The following is a 14,024-nucleotide window of genomic DNA, read 5'->3' on the forward strand; positions in this document are numbered from 1 at the left end:
ATGAGTATGACTATCTGCTGAAACGTAGCTTGTCTCCCTAAAGGGTGGGCTCAAGATATCTCATTCATTGCCCTTGCAATGAATGGGGACCTAAGATTTAAGAAATGCATATCTAAAAAGACTAGGCAAGTCTTTTTAAAACAAAAGAGGGGAGTGCTACTTAGACTGAGCAAGTCCCCTAATGATGGGCTTGGGCTATCACCTTCATCGCCCCAACCTAAGAGAATACCCTCTTAGGTGAGGAATGGAACCTAAATACTTAAACTTGAACCATAAAAGCAAAGAGGGAAGAAAAAAGTTACAAACATAATTCTCTTGAACTTAGAATTTGTATCTAAGAATAAACACTCTTTTGTGTAATTACTAAAACATAAACGAATTTCCCCGAAGCACTATAACCATGACCTCCCTAAACCAGCTAAAATACACATTTTCATGCTCAGATGGATTTTCTAAAGCAAAAATATACAACATACAAAATATATTATGAGCTTTCAAAAGAGAATTAATTCATCATCCTAATATCTAATGAATATAAAAAAAGAATCACATATTATCAGTTATTACTCTCAAATCATATATTAAAGCATAGTAGACACACCTGTTATATAGACCCTACCATAAATTCATTCAGTTGAAAAGGAATAACCCCTAAGTAATCATTAACCAGCCAAGGAAAATAAACAGATTTTATGGAACAGGCAAGTATTAAATACCAACACCAAACCTTCTTGTGCATCCACTTCTTCATATTTCACTATAGCAAAAATCTAAAAGCTAGTAATGTGTTCTCCACAAAAACGACATTTCACAAATAAAACACCCACAGCAAAATAGAAACATCATCACTACTTGTTATTGTAAACTCCAAACTCGATTTCATTGAAATATGACAGGGCATAAGAAACAAGTTTTATTTTTAAACAAATGAGAGAGCTGCTAATATTAAGAAAGCGAGGGCTACTAATATTTCTCCTACTCAAAATAAAGGAAGTAAAAAAATCTTTACAGGCAGATCAAAGAGAATACAAGTCATGTCTATGTAAATACCAAACATGAATATTTAGAGAATTTGAAAGAAAATTCCTCTTTAAATCATCACAATCAATATACAGGAGCCTTTTGAACTGTATAAAAAAAAACATCCACGATCCAGATCCATACACGATTTCACAAAGAATTCAAATCTTCACAGTATTCTTGTGGTCTTAGGATCAATTTCAAAGGTATTGTCACCGGATCAAATTTAAAAACTGCCTAAGTAGTTCAAAATCTGCTTTGAGCTGCAATTTCTGGGTGCTAATAAGTACTAATGCTTTTTAATATTCTATTCTGCGCTTTCTTGCAAGAACAAAATCTCTGCAAGGAAAAGATTGGACAGATGTGCAGAAAATTGAATTCAAATAATCGGACTGGAACCAGAACTTTCCATAACTAGATTTGGATTATAGAGGATATAAACTATGCAGCTAGAACAATGAGCATAAACACACCAGCAGATTGAATGTTTCGACAAGGGAATTCGTCTACAATCCTGTTGTAATCTATTGAAAAGAATAGATAATAATTTAATCTACTTACCAGGCTTTAATGGAAGTATTTCGAATACATACTTCACAAGAGAAACAAAGCTTCAACTAGCATAAAACCTGCCCACACAGTCATGGCAAAAATCTCTGCTCATCCACGAACACTTCACTCAAGGACAAAAACCAGTGGTGGCTGTAACAGTGACAATGAGGCGGAGTCAAGATAATTTCCACCGGATTCCGGCAAAGATCTGCCTGAGAAGAAGATCTCAATGTGAGATCTGAAAAGTTAGGGTTTCGGAAAATGCTATTCTCTTTCTCCCTTTCTCTCTGCAAAAAAAAAAAAAAAAAAAAACTCTGATCTATCTCTCTCCTCTCTTCCAGATCTCATATCTGAATTTACTCTATCTTTTCTAATCAATTTCTCAGATCTGTGCTCGCCGGAGCTCGACCGGAGCTTGATCGGACGATGATCGGAAAAGGTATAGCATCAAGATCCCTTTTCTCTCTCTTGAAAAATGCAGAGCTTCTTTATCCTCTTTTCTCACGGACTTTTCTTTTTTTTTTGATCTCTTATTATGTGCGTAGATTGGTCGGAGCTCTGTCGATTTCACCGGAGAAGACGATCGGAGCTAGGGTTTGGATCGGAAATTTAAAGAGAAAATTTCTCTCTCTTGCTCTCAGATCGCAGATCTCTCTCGGAGTTTAGATGATCGGCCGGAGCTCAAGCTCACCGGAAGATGTAGATCGGAGAAGAAGAAGAAAGGAGTTAGGGTTTGAGAAAAACAAATTCAAAACAAAAGGAGAAAGAACAAAGTAGAGGAGATAAATTCCGGCCAAAAGTTAACCGGAATCCGGCGGGAATATGATCGGAGAAGAAGGAATTTGATCGAAAAAATATGAGTTTGGATTAGTGATTTGGGGGTTTTCTCCTCTGCGATTTTTGATTTTTTTAGAAAAAATCAATCCTCCTGTTTGTAACAAAAATGGGCTTATATAAGGAGATGCCAAATTCACACCCCCTTTTTACCTTGGACAGCCCCATCTAGGATAATCCACCCCCCTTTTAGTGATTTACACTACGGACACTCTCCCATTTCGTTCGCTAGGCAAACGCGCTCGGAATTCGACGAAATTTTGCAGGGAGCTTGGTAGGATCCTACCCTAGCTTAGGGTGAATTTTGGGACCCTAGTTCAATCATTTGATGGGGTTTTACACAAAATTGGAAGGTTTAGGGCACGGTCAAAATGAGGTGTCTACAGGCCCACTAACATCTTAGGCAATTAAACGACCGAATCCTCTTTTCCTCAATAAAACATGCTCAGTTGAAAATCTAATGGCTTCCTTAGGCTGGTTGAAACCCATTTTGGTAATAATTTGGTTTTCAAAATTCGGTGGGTTTGTCCATTTGGCTGAAACACACATAAAGGGGTTCTACATAAAAATCCATTTTAATTAGTGGGTTCAAATAAAAGAAAACATTTTCTCATTAAGAACGATATGTGGGCCTACTTCGCATGATGATCTAAACCGTCCATTTAGATGAGCCACGGTGCAAATGGGTCCCTCATCCCAGACTTTTCTATGCTTAGGAATTACCAACCCATAACATATAAACCAGTGGACCCACTTTCTCTTTTTTTCTTTACCAAAAAGTAATACTTTCTCATGCACGCCCCTTCCCGTGCATGTCATTCCACTTAGATGATAACACCATTCATTTGCAAACCCATTGTACAAGTTAATCATAGACACACAATATTATATTATTGTGTAGTTCTCACTTGCATTTCGTATGAGCCCATATAGCCACTATAAAAGTCAAGCTTCACCTTTACGTGCATGCATGCTTTTATAATTTATTCTTGAAATTTCCCGTGGAACGTTCATGCTTTTGGAAATTACCAATTCATGGTATGCTTAGATTACACATAGCTTTCCCCCTCGCACGTATGCATGTGGACCAGATGTCTTTCCTTTTTTATGAGTAACCGACCATATTCTTTTGAGAGCTTTCCCTTATATGTTCAAATCCAGCGCGTCTGCTTTGGATAATCCAACCATCCAAGTGATGACCACAAAATGGATTGCTCTCCCAAAATATCATTTCCATATGTGGGGCCCACATTTCGACCTTAATGTTACCGTACTACCTTCACAATGGATGATCTAAACTGTACATTTGATTGGGCGATAATGTAACAAGATGGCATCCCAAAACCATTTACATAGGCTGATCCACCCCATCCAATTGGTTGGATCACAACATAAATAGATTGTGTCCCATAAATCAGTTTTGTAGAACGATCTAACCGTCCAGATGGTGGGTGGAAATATCCATTGGCCGTGCCCCAAATCATTCTAGTAGATGACCCTAAATCATTTCATTGATGGGCCGTCACCTTACATTTTTTCACAATAATGGGCCTGTGTTGGATCAGCCAAAATAAACTATGCCTATCATGAAAATCGGTTTTTTTATTGGACCCAAATAAGTTCAAAACTCATATTTCTCATTAAAAACAATGCAGGGAACCCTTGCTCGATCCGATCCAAATCAAACCAAAATGCTCAATGCGGGCCCACCAAGTGGGTCCAAATTCTCTCTTGTTTTGACTCTTATATTCCTCAACACTTAGCAAGACAACACGAAACATGACAGAAATGACCGAAAAGATTAAAAAATGTAAGAGACGGACGCGGAAAGGAAAGACACTAGAAAAACCGATAGAAAAACACTAACTTCTTTGTTGATTAAAACGGAGCAAAATGGGGGTGTCTACACTTATGCCTATCTAAATGCATAGAGTTGAAGACTTATGTAGCTTTTACTGCTATTTGTACACCAATACTTACATTTTCTCTTCGATTTATTTCTTTTTCTTTTATTTATATGCATCCATCTAAGAAATAAGCTCTCAACTTTATTGTAGGTTAATATAAATTTCCTTTGTGAAGTCTTCTTAATCACATTGTCTTAGGGTTTAATTATGCTAAATGTTTGTAGCAATTCACATGCCTAATGGTCTTTATCATAAAAGAATTTCATTTCTGCTTATGCCTATCTAAATGCATAGAGTTCACTTCTGTAGGTTTTACAGCTATTTTTAGGCCATTACTTAATTTGTGGTTATTCTTACGCGAAATTGATTGCACGTGCAACGCATGTGTATTTTACTAGTTTTTAAAAAGGCTGCTGAATGAAAGCTGAAGATAAACCATAGTTACAGGCAGGGTTTTAAATTTTGGTTTCAAGGTAATTTCGGGGGCAACCCAAACCGAAATTTTAGCCGAAATCCCCAAATTTCAGCCAAAATTCGGTAAGGGCCCGTTTGGATACCTCATGCATTTGTATATTTTGATTTGGATACAAACTACATCAATCATCTTCATGATCATGTTTTAAAAGAGAGAAAGACAAGGAGGGAGGGAGGGAGCGAGGGATGTCTCGTTGCTGCCGGAGCAACGTCGAGGAGCAGCGACGGTGAAGGAAGTTCCCACAAATATTGATTTCCAAATAATGTCTCGCAGAACAGATTTCAAAATCAGAATTTTTTATTGGAAATCTAAAGGATCTGATCCAGTTCAAAATATGAACTAAATCCAAATCTTAATCTTGTGGGTATACAAACGTGGCATAAGGGCCTGTTTGGATACCTTCCATTTTGTATTTGGATTTGGAATTGAGTTTTGAATACAAATTGAATAGATCCGGCAGCTCATGTAGAGGGAGACAGAGAGGGAAGGGGGTACTTCCTACTACAGGGGAGAGGTTGAGGAGCAAAGAGGGTGTAGGAAACGGCCAGATCTGTGGATTTCCAATTTCTTATTTCCACAGCAAATTTTGAAATCTGTTTTTTTTTCACTATCAGCTGCTGAATTAGAAATCCAAGAATTTGTTCCGATCCAAATTAAAATGCAAAAAGGGCTGCAAATGTGAGAAATCCAAATCAAAATCTTCTCGGCATCCAAATGTGCCCTAAAGGCGCTCAAAATGTTGTCTTTTTGGGCTAAAATTTTGGCTGAAATTCTGTAAATGAATAAGAAAATAATATTTTTTCAAAAATTTCAGTGAAATTTCCAAAATTTTCTAAATCATGACCATTTTCGGTACATTTCGGAAATTTCAGTTTCAGAACGTTTCAGTTTCGGTCCTCTGAAATACAAGTGTGACAATCCAAGAGGAGGGGGGTGAATTGGTCAATTAGAAATTTTAGGCTTAATTAAGGGAAGATTAAAAATTAATCTACTAATTAATTAAGTACTAATTAGTCTAACCCTTGTTCAAATAGGTGTGTTAATAAAAGCTAAGGTTTAGACATTCTAGTCATGCACATTTGCTAACCCTTATTCAAGTAGACATTATAATATAATTAGGGTTTAAATATTTCAATCAAGTGCATTTACTAACCCTTGTTCAATTAAAAGCACAAATACAAGTTAGGGTTAGAGTTTACCAATCACCACACGTGCAAGAAAAGGAGAAGAGGAAGCAACCACAAGAGACACAAGATTTTTATAGTGGTTCGGTCTGTCACAAGACCTACTCCACTCTTCCAAGTTCCTCCTTGGATGCTCCACTAAAGTTGGGATTCTTCAATGGCGAATCACCAAGCAGTACACCATGACTCGTCGAACTTCAAAAGGGCACACACCCTTTTCGCACGAAGCCTTGCGAGGGACACTCCATCTTACATGATTCACCTTTCTTCACGGGTCGAATTAGAGATCCTCATGTCTTCACCTTTCTTAACAGGCCGAAGAGGAGACCCTCGTCTTCACAATTCTTAACGGGCCGAAGAGAAGACCCTCACATGAGGAACAAAGAAAATAAAAACTCTCATGCCTCTTAATAGGTGGATCACAACTTTGGATAGCTCACAATCACTCTAAGAAAATACAAATGTAAAGCCCTATGGAGTGCCTCTTGATAAGATGTAGAAATGGAAGATCAAAGAGGTTTTTGCTTTTGAAATAAAACGTTGAAGTTCAAAGAGAAATGAGATTTGATCTTTCTCAAATGTTCAAAAGCATATAGAGATAGGTTTTAATCATGTATATATATAGTATATTTGAAAATAGGGCTGCAACAGGGTCGGGTTGGGTCGGGTTTTTCAAAACCCTAGCCCAACCCTGGATCCCATTATCTCGGCCCTGATCTGCCCTGACCCTGAGTCAGGGCCGAAAATCGACAACCCATTGCCCCTCCCTACAGGGCTCAGTGCAGCCCTGGCCGGCCCTGATTGACCCTAGTACAAATACCTGTTAAGAGTGCCAAAAATAAACCAACCACATATCATATAGAACAAAATGATCAATAAACAGAGAAAGGGAACAAAATAAGACAATGTGAATTCAACAACATGACGGGCAACAGAGACAATTAATAACAATAATCTAAAGAAACATCAATCAAAGATAATAGAAAACATTAGCAAAAGAAACATGCACAGATGGTTCAATTATATAATAGAAAACTTAGGGTCAGGCCGTGTCATGGTACCCGAGGCATTAACCCAGAACCCAACCCAACCTGAGTCAGGGTCTAAAAAATGAACCCTGACCCGCCCTCAGGGTTTGAAAATCCAGCCCTGACCCTGTTCGGGGTCAGGGCTGACAGGGCCAAACTTGCACCCCTATTTGAAAATATGACTGTTTGGGGTAAAACTGTAAATAACTGGCTTGAAAAAGTTAAGTAGAAAACGCCCCAGCAGCTAGTTTGCCCGACCGTCGCAGTCGACCTTGCCACTGCGACCACCCGCTCCTATCGGGTGCCCTTTTATATTTTCAAATTTCTTACCGTCGCGGTCGATCGGCCCCATGGCGGTCGTCCGGCGAGGCTAACCTGTTAGCTCAAAAATTCGGCTGAAAAACCTATCTCGGTCAACCGAGCCACGGCGATTGCCCGCCCAAACCCATGACAAATTATTCTGTTTTGAAACAGACACATATCCGCGATTGCCCGGCTTGACCTGGTCGACCGGCCCGATAATTTTTTAGATGCCCTGGAATTCTAGGTTCCATCCTGCGGTCGCCCGGCATAGCCCAGTTGACCGACGCTGTGTAAAATTCCATTTTTAACTTTAAAGATCAAGGCTTTGGGCTATGGTCTTTGGGCTTAAGTCCTAAGTTTTCAAAACACATTTTTGGGTGTGTATATGGTTTTCAAAGATGTAAAAAGTTTAGTATGAAAACCATTTGAAAACCTTTTGAAAGTGCATTTAAACATAAAATCAAGAGGACTCCAAATACATTCTAAAAATGAATACCATGAGTCTTCTTGGAATGTGTTGGCTCCTTTGCACTTTCTAGGACTTCTTCGGCTTGTGAGTGAACTTTTTGACATTGTTTGGCTCTTGTGACTTGCCCTCCAATCTTCATTGCAAGTTGAAATGTACATGAGGTGTCATCATGGCATGTTCAACTCCAAGCTTTCTTCTTGACACTTGCTGGGGAACTTGTGGGATCTTCATGTTGAGCTCCTTGACTTGATCATCTCCAAATGGCGATGACTCCAATGTAGGTGCAAGTTCTTTGTTTCTTTGTCTCTTGATCCACAAGTTATCTGTTGTGAAGAGTTGTGTAATGGTGATTATGACATGGAACTTCTGTATACAACACAACACCTCAAAGCAACACATCAGTCCATAAATGCTATTCAATTTAGTTTGCTAGCATCAAAACAAGAAGGTAAGGTGAATGATTAACCGATGGGAACCCTTGGGCTTACATTCTCCCTTTTTGATGGCAAACAAATTGATTAGGGAGGCGAGAGATATTAAACAAATAGATGAATAAACATTAAATACAATAATCAATTAAGTAATGCTCTCCCTCACTATATGCACAAGAGTAATAAATGAGTGTAAAGCATGTGGTGCATACAAAATATGGACTACCTAATCAATTTCCAAAAATTGCCCCCTTTTGGCAACAGCAAAATGGTTGGGATATGCAAGTGAAAGTGCAAGTGAAAGTGCAAGTGGGGTGTCAAGATAAAGAATAACTCATAAGAGTTATTCATAGTGTATATGATGTGTCAATGAAGCTCATATGATGCTTATCAAAATAGAAAATAAAGTAAAGAGCATGATAAGCAGTTTATTTTTTATATTATTATTTTTTATCAAAAGATTTTCAATTAGCACAAGTATGGGGGCAATAAACCATGTGAGCACATTACAATGGTCTATATAAACATGAATAAGAAACCATTTTGCCCTCCCCCTTTTTATTTGTCATTGGCCCTAGGTGAAATCTATGTAATAGGGCATGACAATGAACTATGGTTAAGAAGGTGATTTATTTGGCTCTTGGACTACATTCATATTAGGGTTGTATTGACGAAATGCAGACAAGTCTCTTCCAAAATATGAATATACTCTGAATTATAATATAACTTTCAAGTTTGCAAGTTGCTTATCCCTAGAATGCAAGAGCTCCCCCTGACTATGTGCAAGAATACTGAATGTAGTAGTGTAAGGCACATAGGACAATTGATTTGGGCTAACACCTTTAACCATTTATTATTGATCCATTCAATAGAATTTTGCATTTTTAGAATGGGAATGGAGGAATATCAGACAAAAGATATGGAAGTGAAGAAAAATAGTCTGATATAAAAATGCGCATGGATATAAGAATAGAAAATTTAAGTCCAAGACTCATCCATGACAAGGAGAGGTCATGTATACATATGATAGAACAAAATGAAGTTCCATATACATGAACAAAAAATGGAAGATATTTAACAATTAATGCTCAAGGTATAATACCATGATTACTCTCCTGAAGAACTTATCATGTGTATGAGATGTCTAAAGTGAAAACACACACGACAAGAGCAATCAAACATAGACATGTGGAATGACAATATAAGGCACATCTATGTTTGAGGATGGGCATAGATACGGTGAATTATTGTGAAGCACTCCTATGACCCATGAAACTGTAAAGGATATGCTTATAGAAAAATAGGTATAATGAATGTTAAGCATATACCTTGTATGGAAGATTGATACCAAATTTCAATTAATATCTTTTGAAATGATAAAAGTGGTATTTGGAAATCTCTCAAAAGAAGTATAACTGAATTCTACATTCTTCTTTTCGAAACTCTTCTTCAAATGTTTAGAAGAGCTTACATCAATGCTTGACCCTTTCTTCCATGTAAGGGATCTCTAAGAATTCTGCCCTGATTGAGAGATTGAGTACTTGTTTTAACTCTTCTCCTTCATCAAAAGATCATCCTTGAGAGGATGAGCATGAAGTGCACATGCCATCCCTAAGACATGAATCTTCAATTTCCTTAGTCTCTGTTCATCCTTCACAGTGGAAGAATGTAGAGATGGACAGAGAAAAATTGAGTACATCTACCATCTTATTACATCTGGCATAATGGAAGGAGACAAGTACCACAGACAAGCTACGAAGGACATATGATTTGAGTGAAGTCCTCCGAAGCTAGAATCTTAGAAGATATGATGGGACATGATAAACTCAAAAATATTTTTAAATCCTCCCTCTTCCAAGAAATTTTATTAGCCTTTGATAATTCTTATAATGTAAGGCCTGACAATATACAATGGCTTAGATATGAATGTAAAAAGCACAACCATTGGACATTATCATGATATTATATTTTCATTCAAAAATACATGATAAGAGATTACTTCATAGACAATGAGATGATCATCTCAAGCATTGTCCAATAAAGAAGGGTTCTAGAGATTTTTTAAACTCTAGAACAAGATACTTATCATTGGTAGAGATAGAAACATATAAGTCTATCCAAGATAAGTATAAGGCCTGAGAAGATATGGCACTGAGGCACAGGCAAAGTGATCTTGTCAAAAGATGAGAGATGATATCAAATTTATAGAATAGGATAAGACCCAACAACAACACATATGGAGCATTGTGGCTCCACATGAGTGTACTTATCATATGTGATGGACATCAAACATCATATGATAAGATGGATGGACAGGGATTGAGCATGTATAGCTCTCCCTTTGAGATGACTCATACAGTGTATGAATCGAAAGGCTGTCCAACCACAGAGACACCAAGGGATTTAAAGATGAATGATTTTCAAACCACCCTTGGGCCACTAATGCATGATTTTCTAAGGTTGAAGGTATCAACCTAGCATACCATGCTCCCCCTAAATATGTGGATATAATATATACATATATATATATATATATATATATGTATGTATAACACACACGGCACACATATGGCTAATCATGGTTAAGATGTTGGCTAAAAGCAAAAAAAAATTAGTGTTTTAATTAAAGGTGAGTGTACACTCTCCATCTTACTAGGTAAGAGGACTAAGAGTACTAATTGAGTGATTTTTAAATTTAAGTTTACCATCTTTACCATTTACCCAATAGCATACAAGGGAAATAACTATAGATTTTATATACATATATCAATTAAGCACAAATCTATAGAATTCAGACAAAATATGAATAGTTTATAGAGAACAAGTCTGGGAGAGACATCCATGACTCATGCAAGTGATAATCTATCACTTATGGGTAAACATGAGTAAGATATGATATTTTTAAGCCTCCATGGATAGTCTACCATGATTGGACATAAGGGTGTAGGTCCAACCAACCACTATCTACAAATCATTAGATGCAAGTTTATTCTATGTCAAGCAAAGTTTGACACATTTAAACTTTTCTAATTATGGATGCTAAGTGCACAAGTAATGTGATTTTGCACTTAGGTAAATTTTTGACAAGAAAAGAATATGATCATTAAAGCACACTAAGAATATAGATACATTCCAGTTAAAAATTTCACCCTTTATGGGTATCTACATTCATGATAACAAGATATATCAATTAAGCTCATATATTCTAGATACAAGGAATAGATTAATAAATTGAGGTATCTAGAATGAATGTGAATGATATAACAATTTAGCATAGCCCCTAAACTAACTCATTCACTAATTAGTTTAGAGGGATACTTTTGGAACCCAAAACCCATAGGTTCCATCCAAGTTTGTTTGTGGGAGTGTATCTTTTCTTATTCAAACAAACTTGTTAGATTTCACAAATCTAAGCTTACACCTAGATTTGTGATGTCCAAATCTACCACAATAAATACATGGGTAATGATTGGTAGATGAGGAACAATAGAATCACAAGACTTTAAAGTTAAGCAAATATGCTTATCTTTTTCTTCTTGTAGTCTTTGATTCTTAATGGAGAGTTTTTCATTTATTTGATCTTCATTTTCACAAACATATTCATATTTTTCAACAAGTTCAATGTTTGTGATTTCAAGGCTTTTAATTTTTTTCTCAAAGGCATTGCATCTTTGAAATAAGTCAACATTTTTATTTATTAAAAATATGCTCAATTGACTTAATTTTTCATTTCTTTTCAAACATACATTTATTTCCAATTTTATATTTTCAATTTGAATTTTCAAATTGGAAATAGAATGTTTAAAAGAACTTTCTTTTGCAAAAGATTTTTCTGAAGTCTTTTGGACTAAAAATATTTTCATTTGAAAAGAGACAAATATTTTTCTCAAAAGTGTTTTCTAATGAAGTCTAAATATCTTTTGCATTAATGTAATTTGAAATATTGTAAAAAATGATTGGAGTTAAACCACAACACAACAAAATCATTGCCTTTGAGTTCAAGGAAAATAATTTCATATCACCTTCAGTGCATGTCATTGAAAAAAAATTCCCTCTTCAATAACATCTGAAATGCCATGATCTATGGATTTGAGATAGGCTTGCACTTATGCTTTCCAAGCTCCATAATTCGTTCCATCAAATAATTGAGGAATTAGGGTGGATAGGCCTTTCTCAAAATCCATATGGATTGTCACAGATCTTTTCTCTTGTAGATTTTTTAAAATTAAAAAATCTCTTTAGGAGCCTTAGCTTTGATACCAAATGAAATACAAGTGTGACAACCCAAGAGGGGGGTGAATTGGTCAATTAGAAATTTTAGGCTTAATTAGGGAAAGATTACAAATTAATCTACTAATTAATTAAGTACTGATTAGTCTAACCCTTGTTCAAATAGGTGTGTTAATAAAAGCTAAACTTTAGACATTCTAATCATGCACATTTGCAAACCCTTGTTCAAATAGACATTATAATACAATTAGGGTTTAAACATTTCAATCAAGTGCATTTACTAACCCTTGTTCAATTAAAAGCACGAATACAAGTTAGGGTTAGAATTTACCAATTACCACACGTGCAAGAGAAGGAGAAGAGGAAGTAACCACAAGAGACACAAGATTTTTATAGTGGTTCAGTCTATCACAAGACCTACTCCACTCTTCCAAGTTTCTCCTTGGATGCTCCACTAAAGTTAGGATTCTTCAATGGCGAATCACCAAGCCGTACACCATGACTCCTCCAACTCCAAAAGGGCACATACTCTTTTCGCAAGAAGCCTTGTGAGGGACACTCCCTCTTACCCGATTCACCTTTCTTTACGGGCCGAATCAGAGACCCTCACGTCTTCACCTTTCTTAACGGGCCGAAGAGGAGACCCTCGTCTTCACAATTCTTAACGGGCCGAAGAGAAGACTCTCACATGAATAACAAAGAAAATAAAAACTCTCATGCTTCTTAATAGGGGGATTACAACTTTGTATAGCTCACAATCACTCCAAGAAAATACAAATGTAAAGCCCTATGGAGTGCCTCTTGATAAGATGTAGAAATGGAAGATCAAAGAGGTTTTTGTTTTTGAAATAAAATGTTAAAGCTCAAAGAGAAATGAGATTTGATCTTTCTCAAATGTTCAAAAGCTTATAGAGATAGGTTTTAATCATGTATATATAGTATATTTGAAAATATGACCGTTTAGGGTAAAACTGTAAATAACTGGCTTGAAAAAGTCAAGCAGAAAACGTCCCAACGGCTAGTTTACCCAACCATTGCGGTTGACTGAGCCACTGCGGTCGCCCGCCCTTATCGGGCGCCATTTTATATTTGCAAATTTCTTACCGTCACGGTCGACCCGCCCCATGGCGGTCGTCCGGCGAGGCTAACCTGTTAGCTCAAAAATTCGGCTCGAAAACCTATCCCGGTCGACTGACCCATGGCAGTTGCCCGCCCAAACCCATGACAAATTGTTTTGTTTTGAAACAAACACATATCCGTGGTCGCCCAGCTTGACCCGGTCGACCGGTCCGATAATTTTCGAAATGCCCTGGAATTCCAGGTTCCATCCCGCGGTTGCCCGGCATAGCCCGGTCTACCGGCCCTGTGTAAAATTCCATTTTTAACTTTAAAGATCAGGGGCTTTGGGCCATGGTCTTCGGGCTTAAGTCCTAGGTTTTCAAAACACATTTTTGGGTGTTTGTATGGTTTTCAAAGATGTAAAAAGTTTAGTATGAAAACCATTTGAAAATCTTTTGAAATTGCATTTAAACATAAAATCAAGAGGACTCCAAATACATTCTAAAATTGAATATCATGTGTCTTGGAATGT

This window comes from Tasmannia lanceolata, unplaced genomic scaffold, assembly GCF_043159265.1.
Source record: "Tasmannia lanceolata isolate RefF3 unplaced genomic scaffold, GAP_Taslan_0.1 ptg000023l, whole genome shotgun sequence".
Classification (NCBI taxonomy): Eukaryota; Viridiplantae; Streptophyta; class Magnoliopsida; order Canellales; family Winteraceae; genus Tasmannia; species Tasmannia lanceolata.